This window comes from Nomascus leucogenys, chromosome 9 (genome assembly GCF_006542625.1).
Source record: "Nomascus leucogenys isolate Asia chromosome 9, Asia_NLE_v1, whole genome shotgun sequence".
NCBI classification, from domain to species: domain Eukaryota; kingdom Metazoa; phylum Chordata; class Mammalia; order Primates; family Hylobatidae; genus Nomascus; species Nomascus leucogenys.
In genome coordinates, this window is record NC_044389.1 from 47,493,543 (window position 1) to 47,515,762 (window position 22,220).

Genomic DNA, 22,220 nt, shown 5'->3' on the forward strand with positions numbered 1-22,220 from the left:
AGGCTGGAATGCAGTGGTGTGATCTTGACTCACTACAACCTCCACCTCCTGGATTCAAGTGATTCTCCTGCCTCAGCTTCCAGAGTAGCTGGGACTGCAGGCTCATACCACCGCGCCCAGCTAATTATTGTAGTTTTAGTAGAGACGGGGTTTCACCATGTTGGCCAGGATGGTCTTGATCTGTTGACCTTGTGATCCGCCCTTCTTGGCCTCCCAAAGTGCTGGGATTACAGATATAAGCCACCATGCCTGGCCTGGTTAATTCTTTTAAATGATTGATAGAATTCTCCAGTAAAGCCTCCTAGGCTTTTTTTGTTGTTGTTGAGATCTGCTTTTATTTCTTGATATACTAAATTCAAATTATATCTGTTGACTCACTGCTAAGAAAGATGAGGATTTAGCTCACTTACACTTTACTTAATTATAGTGCTAGGGCTATTTTTTTTTCTATGGGTCTAAAGTCATAATGCTAGTGGAACTCAAGAAATAAAATATTTACTTATTTCTTCTTGTACTTCATCAGTTTTTCGAAATCATGCCACTAGATTGCTTTATATTCTAGATGACTTTTTGTTCATCTTTTCCTTTTGTTCATCTTTTTCTTTGTAATTGTCTTTTTTTCTTGATAGAGAAATATATACCTTTATCATATTCTCAGATGTTTTTCCTGCTTGGATCATAATATCTATTAACTGTTAGGTGGAATGCATTTTCCTGGAGATATCACTCTTAGAGCCCTCCTACTTCCTGCTTCAGTCTTGACAGGTTGGAAGCTGCTGTATATATATCATTCTGAGATATTCCATGTCTGCATTTCTGGTTGGATTTACTGTTTCTTAGATACTACATCTTCCTGTTTTATGGCATTCTTCCTTTTTTAGCTGGAATGTATTTACTCTTTTTTTTTTTTTTTTTTTTTTTTTTGCGATAGAGTCTTGCACTTTTTCCCAGGCTGGAGTGCAGGGGCACAATCTCGGCTCACTGCAACCTCCACCTCCTGGGTTCAGCTGATTCTTCTGCTTCAACCTCCGCAGTAGATGGGATTACAGGCGTTTGCCACCATGCCTTGTTAATTTTTGTATTTTTAATAGAGACAGGGTTTCACCATGTTGGCCAGGTTGGTCTTAAACACCTGATCTCAAGTGATCCACCCTCCTCCGCCTCCCAAAGTGCTGGGATTATAGGCATGAGCCACTGCATCCTGCTTTGAATGTATTTTAAATTAACTTCAGTATACAGAGTTCTTACAATGTAAATATTGTGAATTCTTGCATGTCTGAAAATAGCTTTGGCCTGGGTCATAATTGCTTGATAGTTTGGCTGGGTGTAGAAATTTACATTCAAATTAATTTTCTCTTACAACTTAGAGGTTTTTGCTCTATTCTGTTAAGCATCAAGATGGTAAGATGTCTGATGCTACTCTGTCTTGTTATTTTCTAAATGATCCTTTCCCTCACTCACAAAGATAAGCTTTAGTATCTTATCTTTGTCCTTTGTAGTTGTGGAATTTTATAATTATGTGTTTAGATATGAATTGTTTTTGTCATTCTTTGCTGGACTCAGTAGGTCCTTTCAGTTGAAATGCAAGTGCCTCCCTTCAGTTACGGAAAATGTTCTTTTATTATTTCCTTGGTAATATTTCTTAGTCTGTGTTTGCCCATTTTGGGATACTTACTAGCAGAATATTGGCTTTCTTGATTGATCCTCATTTCTTTATCTCTTTCCTCAAGTTTTCTTTATCTCTTTCCTCAAGTTTTCTTTTTTATTCTGTATTTTGACAGATGTTTTCAATTGTATGTTTCTGACCTGCGAATGTTTATAAATTGTTAATGAGTAGCTTTTGCTTATTTTCTGCTGGTATCATTTCAAGAGACAACAGAGGATAGTAGCTAAAAGCATTCACAATGGAACCAGACTGCCAGACTGTGTGGGTTTAGATTCCAGCTCCACAACTTCAAAACCATGATCATGGGCAAATGATTAATCTCTTTGTCCTCAGTTTCTAGTCTACAAAATGAGGATAATAATACCTACCTTGTGAGTAAAGGAGTTCATATTTGTTAAGCATTTGTAACAGTTCTTGGCATAGTGGACTCTTGTATTACTATTTGTTAAATATACCTATTTTTGTTTAATTGAATGCGGTATCTTCAGTAGTCCTTTGAGAATATTTTGTTCTATTTTGAGATTTCTTCTATGTCCTGAATAAACTATGATTTTTTTTGAAGTCAGTTTGATCTATTTATTTGTCTTGGTCTGGGCGGGACATAGTGGCTCATGCCTTTAATAACAGTACTTTGGGAGGCTAAGGTGGGAGGATTGCTTGAAGCTAGGAGTTTGAGACTAGCCTAGGCAACATAATGAGACCCCATCTCTACAAGAAAATTAAAATATTAGTTGAGCATGGTCATGCATGTCTATAGTCCTAGCTACTTGGGAGGCTGAGGCAGGAAGATCACTTGAGCTCAGGAGTTCGAGGCTGCAGTGAGCTATGATTGTGTCACTGCACTCCTGCCTGGGCAACAAAGTAAGACTGTCTCTTTTAAAAACTAAAAAAATAGATAATATCTTTATCTTGGTCTTTTTCTAGCTGTTAATTTCTTCTTGTATGTCTGGGGATCCTTATTGTTAGTTCATGGTTCTTGCTAAAGGACCATCTTGATTATATTAGGTACTGCTGTTGGTTTCTTGTATTGTAGTCGTGGACTTGTTTTCTAATTGCTATCTTGGAATGAGAAGTCTGTTTGGCAACTCTTTGTACATATACTTAGTTGGAGCATCTCTTGTTTGCTGGCAAGTTAGGTTTAGGGCAAAAGATCAGGGAACCTGTTTTTAGGCTTAGGAACTTTCCAGTTGCCATATAGAAATGGGCTCTACAGATACTGACATTCACACCAGAAGACCCAGTTTCTTTCTGTTCAGTTTGTTAACTGTCTTTAGGAAAAAAAGAGTATTTCACTTTTTGTACCTACAGGTGACACTGGCCCTTGCTTAGTCATTGAGGGGAGCCTAGAATCTCTGAAAGATTGACTTAGACCTCCACTGTAGTCCTTTCATGTGTAGATTTTGGGCTGTGCTTCACTTAGTTCTGTTTAAACTTAACACACTTGGTTCCGCTTTCTGTTCTCCAGAAATCTATTGTAAACACTTTCTCTCTGTTCTTTTCATTGTCCTATAGATTTATTCTTTTTGGTTTGTTTTTATGTGCTCATCTGCACAGACTTCCTGCATGGAGGGGCGGCAAACATGAGTGTTTATCACCATCATCATCTCATTCACTCCCCAGGTTTCTTTAAAATAAGGCAGTGGGGGTGGGGGGATGAAAGAAATAGTCATTTCACCCCTAAATACTTCAGTATATTTAATTAATTAATTTTTTTTTTTTTGAGGTGGAGTTTTGCTCGTTTCCCAGGCTGGAGTGCAATGGCATGATCTCGGCTCACTGCAACCTCTGCCTCCTGGGTTCAAGCGATTCTCCTGCCTCAGCCTCCCAAGTAGCTGGGATTACAGGCATGCACCACCAGGCCTGGCTAATTTTGTATTTTTAGTAGAGACGGAGTTTCACTCTATTGGTCAGGCTGGTCTCGAACTCCTGACCTTAGGTGATCCACCCACCTCAGCCTCCCAAAGTGCTGGGATTACAGGCTTTAGCCACTGCCCTTGGCCTCAATATATTTATTTTAAAACATAGGATTTATTTATTTATTTATTTTTTGAGAGACAGGGTCTTGCTGTGTTGCTCAGGCTGGAGTGCAGTAGCCCAGTCACAGCTCACTGCAGCCTTGAACTGGGCTGAAGTGATCTTCCGAAAGTACTGAGATAATAGGCGTGTGCCACCATGCCCAGCTAATTTTTTAAATTTTATAGTAGAGATGAGATCTCGCTATGTTGCCAAGGCTGTTTTCGATTTCCTGGCCTCAACTGATCCTCTCACTTAGGCCTCCCAAAGTGCTGGGATTACAGGTGTGAGCCACCGCACCCAGCTGATATTTTCTTTCATAATCTCAGTATCATTACCACACCTAACAAAATTAACAATACTTCTTAATATCATAAAACACCTAGTTCACATTCAGCTTTTTCAAAAATGCCTTTTTGTTGCTTTATGTGAATCAGGTACATACCTCCCAGTTATGTTTTTTTTAGTCTTTTAAAATTTTTATTTTCTCATTTTCAGTCATGCCTATATAATGATTGAATCTTTTTTTAAAAAAGGTATTATTTGGGAGAGGAATGACATCAGTTTGTAGATCACCTTTGATAGAAAATATTTGGGCAAGCTATGTGTTGTATAGTTTTGTTCTCTCTAATATCCTAAGAAAGCAAAATCTGCCCCAAACATGCTTTTGTTTTTACAGGATGTTTTAAACATATACAACAGTATATAGAATAGTAAAATGAACTCCTATGTACCCATCACCTACTTTTAGTGATTTATTTACTCAACACCTCTCGTTTCATCTATACCTTAATCTCCTTACTCTCTTCTAATATTATTTTGAAGTATATTCCACATATTATTTTTCTGTTAATATTTTAAAGTATATTTCTAAATATGATTACCACAGTAAAGACTCCCAAGTCTTTTTACCCTCCATGTTGAAGGAACTGGGTCAATTTTTCTTTATAACGTTTCACATTCTGCATTTTCTTATTCCTTTTGATGTCATTTTACTTATTGCTTTCCTGTATTCATGTAACTGGAAATTGGATGTGAAGCAGTGTTTCTCAACCCTTTTTTTTTTAAATTTTTGCCTCCTTACGGAGTTTTTAGAGCCTTTTTTTTTTTTTTTTTTTTGAGACGGAGTCTCACTCTGTCACCCAGGTTGGAGTGCAGTGGTATGATCTCGGCTCACTGCAAGCTCCGCCTCCCAGATTCACGCCATTCTCTTGCCTCAGCCTCCCGAGTAGCTAGGACTACAGGTGCCTGCCACTTTGCCCGGCTAATTTTTTGTATTTTTAGTAGAGATGGTGTTTCACCGTGTTAGCCAGGATGGTCTCGATCTCCTGACCTCATGATCCGACCACCTCGACCTCCCAAAGTGCTGGGATTACAGGTGTGAGCCACTGTGCCCGGCCTAGAGATTTTTTTTTCCTTATTGTCTACACTGTACCTTTTCCCCAGACCTGGGGGCAGACACAGTAGTGTGATTTGGAGGATGAGAAACTGTCTTAATTTACTGTTTAAGATTTCTTTGCCTTCTTGAATGTGACATTGCTACTGTTGAGAATGTATGATCTAAAGGTTCATAGATTCTAGTTTGACTCTTAACGAGAATATTCTGTAAGTAGTACTATTACTACATGTTATATCGTGATACGTGGTTGTCCCAGTGTTAGAGATGTTAAAATTGATCAGTGAATTCAGTTGGTGACAATATGATCCATTGTGAAATTTACCATTACTTTTTCTCCTAATGGTTTTTAGAATTGATGATTTTTGCCTATTTATGTCATTTCTTTTGTTCTTCTTAGTTGAAATTTTTCTTTAAAGGAGTAGCTTTCAGTACTTTGGTCCCTTTGCCTACCTTGAAATATAGTTTGACAGGCCAGTCAAGGAAAATACTTTGTGAATTTCCTGTTACAGGTTGAATATCTCTTATCTGAAATGCTTGGGATTAGAAGCGTTTCAGATTTCATATTTTTTCAGATTGTAGAGTATTTATAGTATACTTTTCAGTTGAGTATCCCAAAAATCTGAAATCTGAAATGCTCCTTTGAGTGTCATGTCATTGCTCAAAAAGTTTCGTATTTTGGAGCATTTCAGATTCTGGATTTTTGTATTAGGGATACTCAACCTATAGTTAAACATTTTCTTATTAACCCTTGGCATACCATCAGTACACACTGGAATTTTTTTTTTTTTGAGCAGTTCTAACTATGGAAGAACTAATAATTTCTTGACTGTCATTTTTTCTTTAAGACCTTTGAAAGAAGAAAGATAACATATACTTTAAAAATTTTTTTTATTTAGCCAAGTGTGGTGGCTCATGCTTGTAATTCCAGCACTTTGGGAGGCCGAGGCAGGTGGATCACTTGAGGCCAGGAGTTCAAGACCAGCCTGGCCAACATGGTGAAACCCCATCTCTACTAAAAATACAAAAAATTAGCTGGGCATGGTGGCGGACACCTGTAATCAGCTACTCGAGAGGTGGAGGTTGCAGTGAGCCAAGATCATGCCATTGCACTCCAGCTGGGGCAACAAGAGCAAAACTCTGTCTCAAAAAAAGAAAATTTATTATTCATTTATTTTATTTTTTTAGAGACAAGGTCTTGCTCTGTTACCCAGGCTGGAGTGCAGTGGTGTGATCATAGCTTATCATAATTTCCAGTTCCTGGGCTCACGTGATCTTCTTGCCTCAGACTTCTGAGTAGCTAGAACTGTAGGCGTGTGCCACCATGTCTGGCTGTTTTTCTTTTTTAAAATTTTTTCTAAAGAACAGGGTATGTGGCCTATGCTGGTCTCGAACTCCCAACCTCAAGTGATCCTCCCATGTTGTCCTTTCAAAGTGCTGTGATTACAGACATGAGCCACTGGGCGCAGCCAAAATTTTCTTTTTAAAAACTGAATAAAACTCATTCTATCTTTCATTGGTTATATTCCTGTAGCTTGAAGGATTGTGATTTCATCATTCTAAGACTTGTTTCATTACTAAGATTTGTTTCATTTCATTCATAACAAATTACTCATCAATTATTTCCATCCCTCCTAGATAATACGAAAATGGAAAAATGATGGAATCACCTAGGAGAGTGATAGAATATGGAAATAAATTGTCACTATTGTATTTTTTTGTTTGTTTTTAAGATTTTTGCATTTCCCAAAGTATTATATCATCTTTCTAGAAGTTACAAGTCTGGAGATATCATCATTGTAGGCCTCTTTCAGCTTTCATTACAAACAGCTGAGAATTTAGAAATTTTCATTTCTGCCCATTATGGCAAAGAGGAAAAATTACAGGAAGATGTTTCACATCTCTTTGACAAACCAGCACATAAATGCAAAGAGAAAAATAAATGCACTTCAGGCTTTATTCAATAGAAATTTCATGTGAAGCACTGGACCATCATTGTCCAATAGAAATTTTATGTGAACCACAAATGGTAAGTAGTAGGTATAATTTAAAATAAAAAAGTAAAAATAGGTCAAATGAATTAAGCAAAATCTCAGGCTGCACTTATTCATATAATAGGTGAATTTTCTCAAACTCAGAAATCAATGCATGAAGAATTATATTTCTGAGTGTAAAAATATAAATATAGTTATTCTTGTCTAGTCAGTCATTTAACAGGTATTAATATTTTCTTTTTTCTTTTTTTTTGTTTTTGTTTTTGTTTTTTGAGACAGAGTCTCACTCTGTTGCCCAGGCTGGAGTGCAGTGGTGTGATCTCAGCTCACTGCAATCTCAGCCTCCCAGGCTCAAGCAATTCTGCCTCAGCCTCCTGAGTAGCTGGGACTACAGGCTGGTGCCACCATGCTCAGCTAAGTTTTTTTTTTTTTTTTTTTTTTTTTTTTTTGTATTTTTAGTAGAGACAGGGTTTTCCTGTGTTGGCCAGGCTGGTCTTCAAACTCCTGGCCTCAGGTGATCCACCCACCTCGGCCTCCCGAAGTACTGGGATTACAAACATAAGCTGCTATGCCCAGCCGGGTATGAATATTTTCTGATGAGCCTTACACCATCCTGTTTTGCTAAAATGATGTGTTCTTTGATCTTTTATGGTGTCTGCATGCCAAAATTTACTGGATAACAGTTTGTAATGCTAAAGACATGTAACAAAGGTGATTGGAAGGAAATAGATTATTTAAAAAGAAAAAAATTGTTGGATTGCTGATTTTAATTGGTGCTTAAAAACAAGAATGTTTTAGTTTTGGAGCAAAAAAAGATGGTATCCACTCTTCAATAAAATTATAAGCCATCAAAGGTTTCAAAAACTTCTTCAATTTTTTTATGATGAAATTGCAAGAAGAGTAGAAATATTGATAGCTGATACGAAATTAGAGATATGTATTAGAAATCTGGAGAAGTATTAGAAATATATTTGAAATGTATGTAGAGATGTATCTGGAGAGGTATTAGAGATGTATGTGAAACCCGGAAGCAGTACAGGATGATTATGTTCCAGATTCATGCATGGATGATCAGTTAGTTGCATTCCGAGGACATTATCCATGTCATGTAGATATATTTTCAGAGCCTCAAAAATTTGAATAAAAATTTGGTTGTGATATGTTTAATTTTTCAGTGTTAGTAATTTTTTTGTCACTTTATTCTCATATAAGTAATTCATAAGATGACTTGAAAACATAAAGGGTCCATTGGACCAAGAAGGTGTAAATAGTGATGACTGTTCTGTACCCCGAGGGTTGACTTGATACTCTAGCTACTATTTGGTCACAAGTGAGAGTTTTACATTTGTTCGTTTGTCTGGTTTTGTTTGTTTGTTTGTTTGTTTTTGACGGAGTCTGGCTCTGTCGCCCAGGCTGGAGTGCAGTGGTGCGATCTTGCTCACTGCAAGCTCCGCCTCCCAGATTCATGCCCTTCTCCTGCCTCAGCCTCCCAAGTAGCTGGGACTACAGGTGCCCGCCACCATGCCCAGCTAATTTTTTTTTTATTTTTAGTAGAGACGGGGTTTCACCGTGTTAGCCAGATAGTCTCGATCTCCTGACCTCGCAATCTGCCCGCCTCGGCCTCCCAAAGTGCTGGGATTACAGGCATGAGCCACTGCACCCAGCCTGTTAGTTTGTCTTATGCTAAACAATACACATTATATGTTATCATGCTTCACAATTTCTTTTTATTCAACCTGGCCTATATCTGGCCAGTAGGAGCCCCTTCAGATTTGCTTCTAAATCTTTTTTATATGACCATATTAGGTTTTGATAGCTTCCTTGCTTTCAAGCTTAGTCATTTTATATGGTTCAGAAGTAAATGAGTGTGTGTGTTTGTGTGTGTACATGTGCATATTTGTATGTTGTATATGGAGATGCATACACGTATATGAGAGAGGGAAAGTGTGCATTCACAAATACATATATATGGTGGAAAGTGTACAGATGTGGCAAATTGTTAACAATTGATGAATCTAGGTGAAGAATATATGGCTGTTAATCTTATTATTCTTTAAGGGGTAGGATACCTGATTAAGTTACCTATTTTTCCAACTACTTATTCTGTTCATGAGGTTTAGCATGTTTTCTTATGTTTATTGTTTCTTTATGCTTTTTTTTTTAAAAAAAAAAACAGTTTATTACTGGTTGACATCTTTTGTCTATCTTTTTTTCTTACTGATACGCAGTATCTTGTTACAAACTTTGGATACTAATCTTCTGTGGTATATTTTCTCAGTCCATGGTTTGTCTTTTCATTTGTTTATGGGATATTTTGGTAATTAGAAAAATTAAAAATTTAAATTAAATTAGATTTCAGATTTGAATTAGAATGAAGCCAAATATATTATTTTTTTCTTTAAAGTTTGTGCTTGGCTTGTTTTCCTTTAAGGTTCATGATAGTTTAAGGAAGTTATTTTCTACCCTATAGATATGAAGGTATTGTGTGTTTTCTTCTAAAAATTGGTATGTTTTGCCTTCATATTTGGGTCTGAAGCACTTGGAATTTATGTTTACGTGTGGTAAGAAAGAAATCCAGTATAACTTTTTGCCCTTTTTGGGTACCTGTTGTCTCTACCATTAATGGATAGTCCATTCTTTCCCTCTTTGTTTATAATGCTGCCTTTTTAATATACGTATGACTCTATTTCTGATCTTCTCTGTATCTCTGTTTTGAAAGACCCATATTATAAGGCTTGATTATTTGTAGGACTGCTTTCTCCATTTTCTTCTTCAAATTTTTGTAGCTATTCTTAGCTTTTTGCTCTTCCACATAAATACTAAGATCAGTTTGTCTAGTTATATACACACTCATATATGCATACCATATGGACACAGATCAATATAAGATATTAGTAAGAATTGCATAGCATCCATAGATGTATTTAGAGAGAATTCAGAGGTGAGGAAACTGAAATTCAAGCAAAGTGAATAATTTGCTCAAGTATGTCTGAGTCTGAGGCCCATTTCTTTCCTTTGCATACTTGTGAAGGCCAATAATTCATGGGGCGTTACCACTATGGTATAACCGTAGCAAGAATCAGAATTTTGAGAGCAGCAGCACACATCTAAAATGTATAAGTGAGCTCTATAAAACATAGTAATTTAAGCCAGGTGGGTTGGCGCATGCTTGCAGTCCCAGCACGTTGGGAAGCCAAGGCAGGTGGATCACCTTAGGTCAGGAGTTCAAGACCAGTGTGACTAACATGGTGAAACCCCATCTCTACTAAATACAAAAAATTAGCCAGGTGTGGTGGCGCATGCCTGTAATCCCAGCTACTTGGGAGGCTGAGGCAGGAGAATCGCTTGAACCTGGGAGGTGTGGGTTGCAGTGAGCTGAGATCATGCCATTGCACTCCAGCCCGGGCAACAAGAGTGAAACTCCATCTCAAAAAAAATAGAAATTTGAATTTATGTGACAGATAAATTAAGGGACACAAATTACTGTAGTTCCATTTAAAATTGAATTTTTTTTCTAGTACATTTGAGAAAGAAACCATTTTACCAACGTTAAAATTGCACTTTTGTAAGAATATCTGTAAAAATATTGTAGACTGAAAAAACAGTGAGCATAGATTTGGAGTTGTGACAAAATTTTATATATGTAGGGAATAGCAAGTAAATGGGAAGGGTTAAATCATGAGAGACTTGAAAGAGATAAGGCTGAACCTTGGGGACTAAATCTGGAGTTCACAAAGGAGTTGTTATAGGGAGCAATTTTTATATGAAGGAATTTGACATGATCAAATATGAATGTTAGAGTTTTCTGATATAAAGCAAGGGATGGATTCAAGAGGGCTGGTGCTGGAGGCAGGGGATAGGAAGAGGAATTTATGAAGATTGATTCCAGTCACAGAACTGGGAAAATTGTGAAGGAGTAAGGGAGAAAGAGTATTTAAAGTGCCTCTAAAATTTGTAGCTTGTATGAGTTTAACATTACCTCACTTTGTTTCCTTAGAACTGAACCTTACTATTAAAAAGATTTGGGAGGGAGAAAAACCCTGTATATCTACTGTGGATTTATTTATTTTAAATGTATATTGTAAAATTAATATAAATTTGAAGCAGTGGGATACCTGTGTCAACAGTCTGTTTTGCCTCAGGTGTTGTTTTCTAGGAGTAGTTCATACTACAAAAGCAGATCCTCATAATGACATTTTTGGAGTTGAATTTTCACCAGTTCATCTGCATAGTAGGGAAAACTATTGCTGTTAGTAAATGAGGTGTTGATGACCCTTGGATACAGTTGGCATTGTAATTCTAAAGCTTTCATCTGTAATTAATGGGAGTGAGGCTCATAGAAGTCAAGGTGTTGGGAGAAAACAGATACTTCACTGGATCGGTGTTGGGGCAGTGATAATTTTAAGGATTGTGGTATGAGGTTGTTGTTTTTGTTGGTGGCCTTAAAAAAGTGGTTAGATTTAGCACAACTAATTGCCAATTTAAGGCATACTCTGGAACCCAGAGGGCTTCTATGACAGTTTTATAGGATAACAGAATCTTATCCTGTTGACTTCAGGGAGACTATGCTAAAATGTTGGCCTTGAATCGGATTATTAAGGTGATACAACTGCAGAGAGGACTAAATATGCAACCTTTGCAGGCCTTCTGTGTCTAAGTCAGGGCCCTAAAAGGGAAAGAGAGGATCCCTGTACTTCAGGGTTTTTAATCCTACAATTCATGCTGAAGCTTCCTGGCAAGGAGAAGCATCCCATTTCCCTTTGGCAGAGGAAAGACCCCCTGCCACCTCTCCTGTCATCATTGCTTGAAGACAGTGCAGTGAGCCCATAAATGTTCAATGACGTTTATTTATTTTTTATTTTTTATTTTTTATTTTTTTGAGGCAGATTTTTGCTCTGTCACCCAGGCTGAAGTGCAGTGGCCAATCTCGGCTCACTGCAGTCTCTGCTTTCCGGGTTCAAGCGGTTCTCCTGCCTCAGCCTCCTGAGTAGTTGGGATTGCAGGCGTTTGCCACCACACTCGGCTACTTTTTGTATTTTTGTATTTTCACCATGTTGGTCAGGCTGGTCTCGAACTCCTCACCTCAGGTGATCTGCCCACCTTGGCCTCCCAGAGTGCTGGGATTACAGGCATGAGCTACCATGCCTGGTCCAATCACGTTTATTCTTAAGATCTGCCTCTACTATGACTCATTATCCTCTGGTTAATAACTATAGTCAGGGTCTTAGCACATCCCAAGAAGAGAATTACAAGCCCGGCTCTGGAAAGAACTATCCTATATACGAAAAGAATTGCAGGACTGCAGGCTCAGTGGCTTGCACCTATAATCCCAGTGCTGTGGGAAGCCAAGGCAGGAGGACCACTTGAGGCTAGGAGTTTGAGACCAGCCTGGGCAATATAGTGAGACCTTGTCTTTACAAAAAACTTTTTTTAAGAATTGGCTGGGCGTGGTGGTGTGTGCCTGTAGTTCTAGCTGCTCCAGAGGCTGAGGTGGGAGGATCATTTGAGGCCAGGAGTTTGAGGCGGTAGTCAATTATTGCTCCATTGCACTCCAGCCTGGGCAACAGTGGGAAACCCTATCAAATAAAAATAAAATAAAATAAAATTGCAGGACTTGAATAATAAGCATCTGGAGAAACCAGGGAAACAGGTATGAGAATGTTTTGAAAGGTGTTGGATTGGGTGGGGGGCAGAATATAAGGTTAGCTTGAGGAAAATGTGTTGACATGAGGGTACTCATTGATGATCTGGGATTCAGTGTCATCCAAGGGCATTGGAACTGCCTCTTATAGCTTGTCGGTTGTCTTAGTCCATTTGGCTGCTGTAACAAAGTATCTTAGTCTGAGTAATTTATAAGCAACAGAAATTTATTGTTTACAGTTCTAGAGACTGGGAAGTCCAAGATCAAGGTGCCAGTAGATTCAGTATCTGGTGAAGGCCCATTCTGGTGCCTTCTTGCTGTGTCCTCACATGATGGAAAGGGAGGGGAACAAGCTCCCTCAGGCCTTTTATAAGGGCACTAATCTCATTGATGAGGGTGGAGCCCTAATGACCTAATCACCTTCCAAAGGCCCCATGTCTTAATACTATCACATTGGGGATTAAGTTTCAATGTAAGAATTTTGGAGGGGCACAAATATTTAGAGCATAGCACTGATATAGTTCTTTGAAGTCTGAGCACAGTGAATGTCTACAGTCAACCTTTTAAGCAAAGATGGTGTCATGAGAAAAACAATAAATATTTGGGATTTTTGTTTAGGGATTAATACCCTGTGGGAACATCTTTGCCAGATCTCTTATGTCTCTTTAGCACTGGTCAGATAAATTCTCCCCGTCTTCTCTCCTCTGCATTTACCCCAAATAGGCCAGTTTTCTCATGGCTCTGCATAGCTTGGTAATGTCATACCTCACGTTTGCTTTGTCTCCTTATCTGCCTTATTTTCTTTAACTTTCTCTTCATATCCTGACATTATACCCTCCCTTCCCTAAGTGTCAGCTTATAATTTTTGTCTCAGGTTATCCTTTTAAAGCTGAAACAGTAGCTCACAAACTTCCATGACCACAACTCATAGTAAGAAATATATTTTATGTTATGACCTAGTACACTCATACACACTGATAAACACATATCTGAAACAACAGTTTCAGGAAATACCCTTTACCATAACTAGGTGTCCTGCAATCTGACTCCCCACCCCCACCATGTTTCATTTTTAAAATGCTGGTTATAACCCCTATATTTCTGTACCAAAGAGTAAAAACATTTGTAATTTTGTTAAGGGTATTGACATAGTGTTCTCTATAAAGTTTATATCAATTTATACTCCCACCAGCAATGTATGAGAGTAATGAAAAAGCCAACATTCTACTACTACTATCCCATAATCATTGAGGAAATTGATTTTGTAATTCTGAAACTCCCCAAAAAGATATTTCTAGGCCCAGTTGGTTTCACTGCAGAGTCTAATCTACATAGTCTCTTCTAAAAAACAGAAGAGAAGGGAACATTTCAAGTATTATCCTGATACTACAACCAGACAAAGGCAGAACAAAAACAACAAATTAAAAACCAATATTCTTTACAGAGACACAAAAATCCTTAAGAAAATATTAGCAAATAGAATTCAGCAGCATATAAAAATAATCTTTTGTGTTTTGAGACGGAGTCTGGCTCTGTTGCCCAGGCTGGAGTGCAGTGCATGATCTTGGCTCACTGCAACCTCTGCCTCCTGGGTTCAAGTGATTCTCCTGCCTCAGCCTCCTGAGTAGCTGGGACTACAGGCCCGTGCCACCATACCCGGCTAGTTTTTTGTATTTTTAGTAGAGAATGGGTTTCACTGTGTTAGCCAGGATGGTCTCGATCTCCAGACCTCATGATCCGCCCACCTGGGCCTCCCAAAGTGCTGGGATTACAGGTGTGAGCCACCGTGCCCGGCCAAAAGAATCTTATACTATAATAATCACATGGAGTTTATTCTAGGGATACATGGCTGGTTAAATATTCAAAAATCAGTATGATCCACCACATTAACAGGCTTAAGGAAAAAATCATTATCTTTTTAACTGATGGTTTGTCCAAAATAATGTTATCAACAATGTATTCAATTATGTGTGCTTATATATACACGTATGTATATATGCGCTTATGTAAAAGTGAAATGAATGACAGGAATGATACAAAGGATAGGAGGAAGGTATTAGGATTATTACGTGGTACTTGCACTACCCTATAAAGTGGTTTAGTGTTATTTGAAAGTAGACTTAGATTAGTTGTAAATGTGTATTGTGAACTCCAGGGCAACTGCTAAAAGTAAAACAAAAAAGTATGCCAAGAAAGGAGAGGAAGATAGAATCATGTAAAACTGCAACAGGCAGAAAAAGACTGGAAGACTAAAATAGGAATAAAGAACAGAAGGCAATCACAAATATGGTAGCTACTAATCTAACTGTATCAATGATCACTTTATATGTCAGTGATCTCAGCACACCAATTAAAAGACAGTGCCAGAGTGGATGAAAAATCAAGGCTTAACTTTATGTTGTCTACAAAAAAACCCACTTTAAATATAGATACCTACATTAAAAGAAAATGGATGGAGAAAAATACAGTATGCTAACACTAACCAAAAGAAAGCATGAATAGCTATATTAATTTCAGACAGAGCAGCTTTCAGAGCAAGGAAGTTATCTAGAATAAAGAGGGGCATTGCATAAATAATGATAAATGGGTCAGTTCTCCAAGAAGATATAGTAGTCCTAAACATCTATGCAGCTAACAATGGAGCATGTAAGTATGTGAGGCAAAAACAGAACTGCAAGGAGAAACAGATTAATCTGCTCTTGTAATGGAGACTTTAATACCCCATTATCAGAAACGGACAGATGTAGCAGGCAGAAAACCAGTAAAGACATTGATGAATTCAACAGTGCTGTCAAACAACTTGATATAATTGACATCTATAGACTACTTCATCCAACAACAGCACAATACACATTCTTCTCAAGCCTACGTGGAATACTCACCACAAGAGACAACATTTTGGGCCATAAAACACCTTAACAAATTTAAAAGAATAGAAATCAGACAGTGTCTGTTATAATTAAAGTAGAAATCAATAACAGCTGGAAAATCCCCAAATACTTTAAGATTAAACAACACCCTTAAACAACACATGGGTCAAAGATTCTCAAGAGAAATCTATTAAAAATTTTTTTATTTTCATCGTTTTTTGCCACACTAGAGAAATCTAAAAATGTTTTGAACTAAATGAAAATGAAAACAACTTAACAAAATATGTGGGATGCAACAAATGCAGTGCCTAGAGGGAAATTTATAGCATGGAATACATATATTAGAAAAGAGTAAAGATCTAAAACCAAAGTTTCTACCTTAGGAAACTACAAAAAGTAGAGCAAATTAAATCCAAAGTAAGCAGAAGAAAGAAAACAAAAACTAGAGCAGAGGGTGGACGTGGTGGCTCACACCTGTAATCCCAGCACTTTGGGAGGCAGAGGTGGGTGGATCACGAGGTCAGGAGATTGAGACCATCCTGGCTAACACGATAAAACCCTGTCTCTACTAAAAATACAAAAAAATTCAAAAAATTAACTGGGCGTGGTGGTGGGCATCTGTAGTCCCAGCTAATTTGGAGGCTGAGGCAGGAGAATCGCTTGAACCCGGGAGGCGGAGGTTGCAGTGAGCCAAGATTGTGCCACTGCACTCCAGCCTGGGCAACAGAGCAAGACTCCATCTCTAAACAAACAAAACAGCCAGTGAAGTGGAAAACAAGAAATCATAGAGAAAATCAACAAAACCAAAAGCTGGTTCTTTGAAGAGATTAATAAAATTGATGTACTTCCAGCTAGGCTAACTAAGGAAAAAGGATACGCATTACTAATAGAAGACATGAAAGTAGAAATCATAACAGATTCCCATTTATATTAAAAATATAAAGGAATATTATGAACAACTCTGTGCCCACGAATTTGATAACCTAGATGAAATGGACTAATTCCTTGAAGGACGCAGTCTGCCAAAAGTCATACAAGAAGTAGACAATCTGAATAGGCCTATATCTATTAAGTTGAGTCAACAATTATTTATAATCTTTTAAGAGAGAAATCACCAGGCCCAGATGGGTTCACTGGTGAGTTCTAATTCTACCAAACATTTAAGGAAGAAATTACACCAATATTAACATTCTCTTTTGCAAGACAGAAGCAGAGGGAATACTTTCTAACTCGTTCTGTGAGGCCAATATTACTCTAATACCAAAACCAGACAAAGATATTGCAAGAAAACTGTAGACCAATATCTCTTATGAACATAGATGCAAAAATCCCCAACAAAATATTAGCAAATCAAATTCAACATTTATAAAATGAACTATATGCTGTGATCAAGTGGGATTTATCCAAGCATGTGAGAAATTAATATAATCCATTACATTAACTGGCTAAAGAAAACCAAATCATATGATCATATCAATAGATGTTTAAAAAACATTTAACAGAACCCAACACCCATTCATTATTAAAAAAAAAAAAACTCTGTAAAACTTGGAATAGAGAGGAACTTCTTCAACTTGAGAAAGAACATGTATTAAAAAATCTACAGCTCAGCAAAGCGGGGGGGGATAAAAATGTTATAAAATTAGATTGTAGTGATAGTTGCACAACTCTGTAAATATACTAAAAAACACTGAATTGTAGGTTTTAAATAGGTGAGTGTTACAGTATGTGAATTGTGCCTCAGAGTGGTAAATAATAATTTTTTCGAAAGAGGTAAGGGGACATAACAGCCTAAATGCAGTAAAGAGCGTCACTGAAATAGGTGTTGGTATTGGGATATGAATGGAAGATTAAAAGTATTTTATGAATGTGAGAATAAAACTATAGCTAACGTTTTACATAATGTTGAGAATCTAGAACTTAAGATTCCCAGTAAGATCAGGAACAGGATAAGAATGTCTCGTTTTACCACTCCTTTTCACATCATACTGGAAGTTCTAGCTAATGCAATAAGATAAGGAAATGAAATGAAATGTATACTGATTACGAAAGAAGAAATAAAACTCATTTTGTTTGCAAGATGATATGATTGTCTATGTAGAAGATCCAAGAGAATTGACAAACCGGAACCAATAAGCACAAGGTAACAGCATGCAAGGTTAATATGCAAAAGTAGATTACGTTCCTATATATCAGCAGTGAACAAGTGGAATTCTGAAATTAAAAACCCAATACCATTACATTAATATCTCCCAAAATAAATAGGTATAAATCTAATAAAATATATATAAAATATGTACAAAGAAAACTTCAAAACTCTGATAAAGAAATCAAACAAGAACTAAATAACATGTTTATGGATGGGAAGACTATATTAACAAGATGTCAGTTCTTCACAATTTGTAGACTGAATATAATTCTAGTCAAAATTGCAGTTTGTTGTACATATTAACAAACTGATTCCAATAAGTTTATATGGAGAGGCAAAAGACTCAGAATAGGCAACTTAAAATTGAAAGAAAAGAATGAAATTGGAGATCCAACATTGCCTGACTTCAAGACTTTACAGCTACAGTCATCAAGCAGTGTGGTATTGGTGAAAGCACAGACAAGTATTTTAATAGATCAGTGGAACAGAATAGACAGACCAGGAATAGATCCACATCAGTACAGTCATGTGTCACTTAATGACAGGGATATATTCTGAGATGAGAAATGCATTGTTGGATGATTTTGTCATTGTTCAAATAACATAGAGTATATTTACACAAATTTAGATGCATAGCCTGCCCTGCACCTAGGCTGTATGGTGTAGCCTACTGTTCCTAGACTGTACACCATGTTAACTGTAATGAATGCTGTAGGTAATTTTAATATAACAGTAAGATTTTGTGTATCTGAATGTAGAAAAGGAACGTAAACATACAGTATAAAAGATGATGGTATACTTTATATAGAGTACTTACCATGGAGTTTGTCCGGCTGGAAGTTGCGTAGGGTGAGTCAGTGAGTGAGCGATGATTGAATGTGAAGGCCTAGGACATTAGTGTACACTACTATAGACTTTATATACACTGTACACTTAGACTACAGTAATTGCATTACAATGTTATGATGGCTACAACAGCTATAAAGTCACTAGACAATAGGAATTTTTCAGCTCCATTATAATCTTATGGGACCACTGTCATATATACGGTCTGTCCTGAAACATTGTTAGGCAATTCATGATTGCATAGTTAACTAATGGTTCACAGAGGAACAAAGACAATACAATGGAGAAAAGAATAGTATTCAACAAATGGTATTGGAACAACTGTCCACGTGCAAAAAAATGAATCTCGACAGACCTTATACCCTTCATAAAAATTAACTCAAAATGGATCAGAGACCTAAATGTAAATGGTAAAAGTATAAAACTCCTAGAAGATAACATAAGAGAAAATCTAGATGACTGGCTTTGGCAGCGAGTTTGTTTTTTTTTTTTTTTTTTTTGAGATGGAGTCTCGCTCTGTCGCCCAGGCTGGAGTGCAGTGGCGCAATCTCGGCTCACTGCAAGCTCCGCCTCCCGGGTTCACGCCATTCTCCTGCCTCAGCCTCTCCGAGTAGCTGGGACTACAGGCGCCTGCCACCACGCCCGCCTAATTTTTTTGTATTTTTAGTAGAGACGGGGTTTCACTGTGGTCTCGATCTCCTGACCTCGTGATCTGCCCGCCTCGGCCTCCCAAAGTGCTGGGATTACAAGCGTGAGCCACCGTGCCCAGCCAGGCAGCGAGTTTTTATCCTCAGCATCAAAGATGTATTCCGTGTTAGAAAAAAATTAAATTTAATTAAAATTAAAAGTGTCTGGTCTGTGAAAGGTACTTATCAAAAGAATAAAAAGACAAACCACCGACTTGAAGATATTTGCAAAAGACATATTTGATAAAGGACTTTTATCCAAAGTACACAATGGACTCTTAACAGTAAGAGAACCAACAAACCAGTTAAAAAATGGGCCAGGTACGCTGACAGATACCTTACCAAAGAAAATATACAAACCTCAAGAAGCATGTGAAAAGATGCACCATATCATCTGTCATCATGGAAATGCAAATTAAAATAAGATACTACTACATACGTATTTGAATGGTGAAAATCCAAAATACTGACTACATCCAGTGCTGGTGAGGGTGTGGAACAACAGGAACTCTCATTCATTGCTGGTTAGAATGCAAAATGGTACAGCCTCATTGAAAGACAGTTTGGCAGGTTCTTACAAAACTAAGCATGGTCTTACCATATGATCTAGCAAACAAAGAATTGACAATTTCTGTCCATACAAAAATCTTTATATGGAAGTTTATAGCATCCTTTTAAATAATTGCCAAAACTTGGAAGCAACCAAAATGTCTTTCATTATGTGAGCGGATAAACTGTGGTATATTCAGACAATGGAATATATTATTCAGTGCCAAAAAGAAATTATCTATCAAGCCGTGAAAAGAAATGGAGAAATCTTAAATGTGTATTTACTAAGTGAAAGGAGCCAATCTAAAATGACTACGTATTGTATGATTCCAACTTTATGACATTCTGGAAAAGGCAAAATTATGGAGGTAATAAAAAAATGAATGTGGTGTAGGGGTTAGTGAGGGGAGGGATGCATATGTGGAGCACAGAGGGCTTTTGGCCAATGAAACTATTCGGTATGAAATGATAGTGGATGCATGCCATTATGTTTGTCCAAATTCATAAAATGTACAGCCCTAAGAGTGAAGCCTAAAATTTTGGGTGATAAGGATGTGTCAGTGTAGGTTTGTCAGTTGTAGTAAATGTACCACTCTGGTGGGGAATGTTGAATATGGGGAAGGCTGTGCATTAATGGAGTCAGGGGGTACATGGGAAATCTCTGTACTTTACCCTCAGTTTTTTATGTGGACCTGAAACAGTGGTATTTTTTTTTTATTATTATACTTTAGGTTTTAGGGTACATGTGCACAATGTGCAGATTTTTTACATATGTATCCATGTGCCATGTTGATTTCCTGCACCCATTAACTCGTCATTTAGCATTAGGTATATCTCCTAATGCTGTCCCTCCCTGCTCCCCCAACCCCACAACAGTCCCCAGAGTGTGATGTTCCCCTTCCTGTGTCCATGAGTTCTCATTGTTCAATTCCCACCTATGAGTGAGAACATGCGGTGTTTGGTTTTTTGTCCTTGCGATAGTTTACTGAGAATGATGTTTTCCAGTTTCATCCATGTCCCTACAAAGGACATGAACTCATCATTTTTTATGGCTGCATAGTATTCCATGGTGTATATGTGCCACATTTTCTTAATCCAGTCTATCATTGTTGGACATTTGTGTTGGTTCCAACTCTTTGCTATTGTGAATAGTGCCGCAATAAACATACGTGTGCATGTGTCTTTATAGCAGCATGATTTATAGTCCTTTGGGTATATACCCAGTAATGGGATGGCTGGGTCAAATGGTATTTCTAGTTCTAGATCCCTGAGGAATTGCCACACTGACTTCCACAATGGTTGAACTAGTTTACTTTTACACTGTTGGTGGGAAACAGTGGTATTAAATTAGAAAAGCTAAAGGAACCAAATTAATGTTCTAAAGTCTTTCTTTGTTGATATTTAAGCAGTACTTTTCTGATAAAAGAGTCACTAAAGTGCTTTCAATATTGTGTCAAGAAGTATTGTTGACATTTCTGAGAATGTTGTCAGTACAAGAAAATTAATAGCCATGATTGGACTGTGTCATTAAAATTATACTAGATAAATAGGATAATGAAAGCACTTGCTTGATAGTGATGTTGTGAGGATTGAATAAATACATGTCAAGTGCTTAAAACAGGGCTTTACACATAGTAAAGTGCTTAGTAATTGTTAATTATTTGTTGAGAATTGTGATGAGACTTTTTTCTCATTCTGCACAATGGACGCTTGATGATCAGTTGATTCTTTTATCCATCCATGGCAAGGTCAGCTATTGGCCCAGGGCAGTCATTCCTTAGGCTCTTGCAAAAGTCCCCTGAAATTCCTCTGTAGGAACTTTTAGCATCCTGCTCAGAATTTCAGAATGGCTAGTATATTGCAGTCAAGTGGTAAGGGTTTAAAATGGGCTCTGCCTTTAGCCCTGTGTGATTCAGGGCAAATTGCTTCACCTTTTTACTTTCTTTCTTTGCCCATCTTGTCTCAGGAAATGCTCTTTCTCATTTCCTGTTTCAGTCTGAACATCTACATTAGACTTCTTTTACTTCCACACAAATGTCATATTTTCACCTACACTTAGCCATTTGAACACACTGTTCCCTTTGGACAAAAAATTTTCTTTCTCACCTCTTCCCTCTTGCTTTATTTGGTTAGATCATACACACTCTTGCATTAAATTCTCCTCCTTTAGGAGAACCTTTTTTTTTTTTTTTTTTTGAGACGGAGTCTTGCTCTGTCGCCCAGGCTGGAGTGCAGTGGTACAATCTCGGCTCACTGGAACCTACATCTCCCGAGTTAAAGCTATTCTCCTGCCTCAGCATCCCCAGTAGCTGGGATTATAGGTGCATGTCACCATGCCTGGCTAATTATTGTATTTTCAGTAGGATCGAGGTTTCACCGTGTTGGCCAGGCTGATCTTGAACTCCTGACC

At 37.5% G+C, this 22,220-nt stretch overlaps 1 protein-coding gene across 1 annotated transcript in view; it reads left to right on the top strand.

The window, feature by feature from the left end:
• CLOCK (clock circadian regulator) overlaps nucleotides 1–22,220 on the top strand; it is a 113,724-nt gene that overhangs the window by 14,975 nt on the left and 76,529 nt on the right. The window lies entirely within an intron of this gene.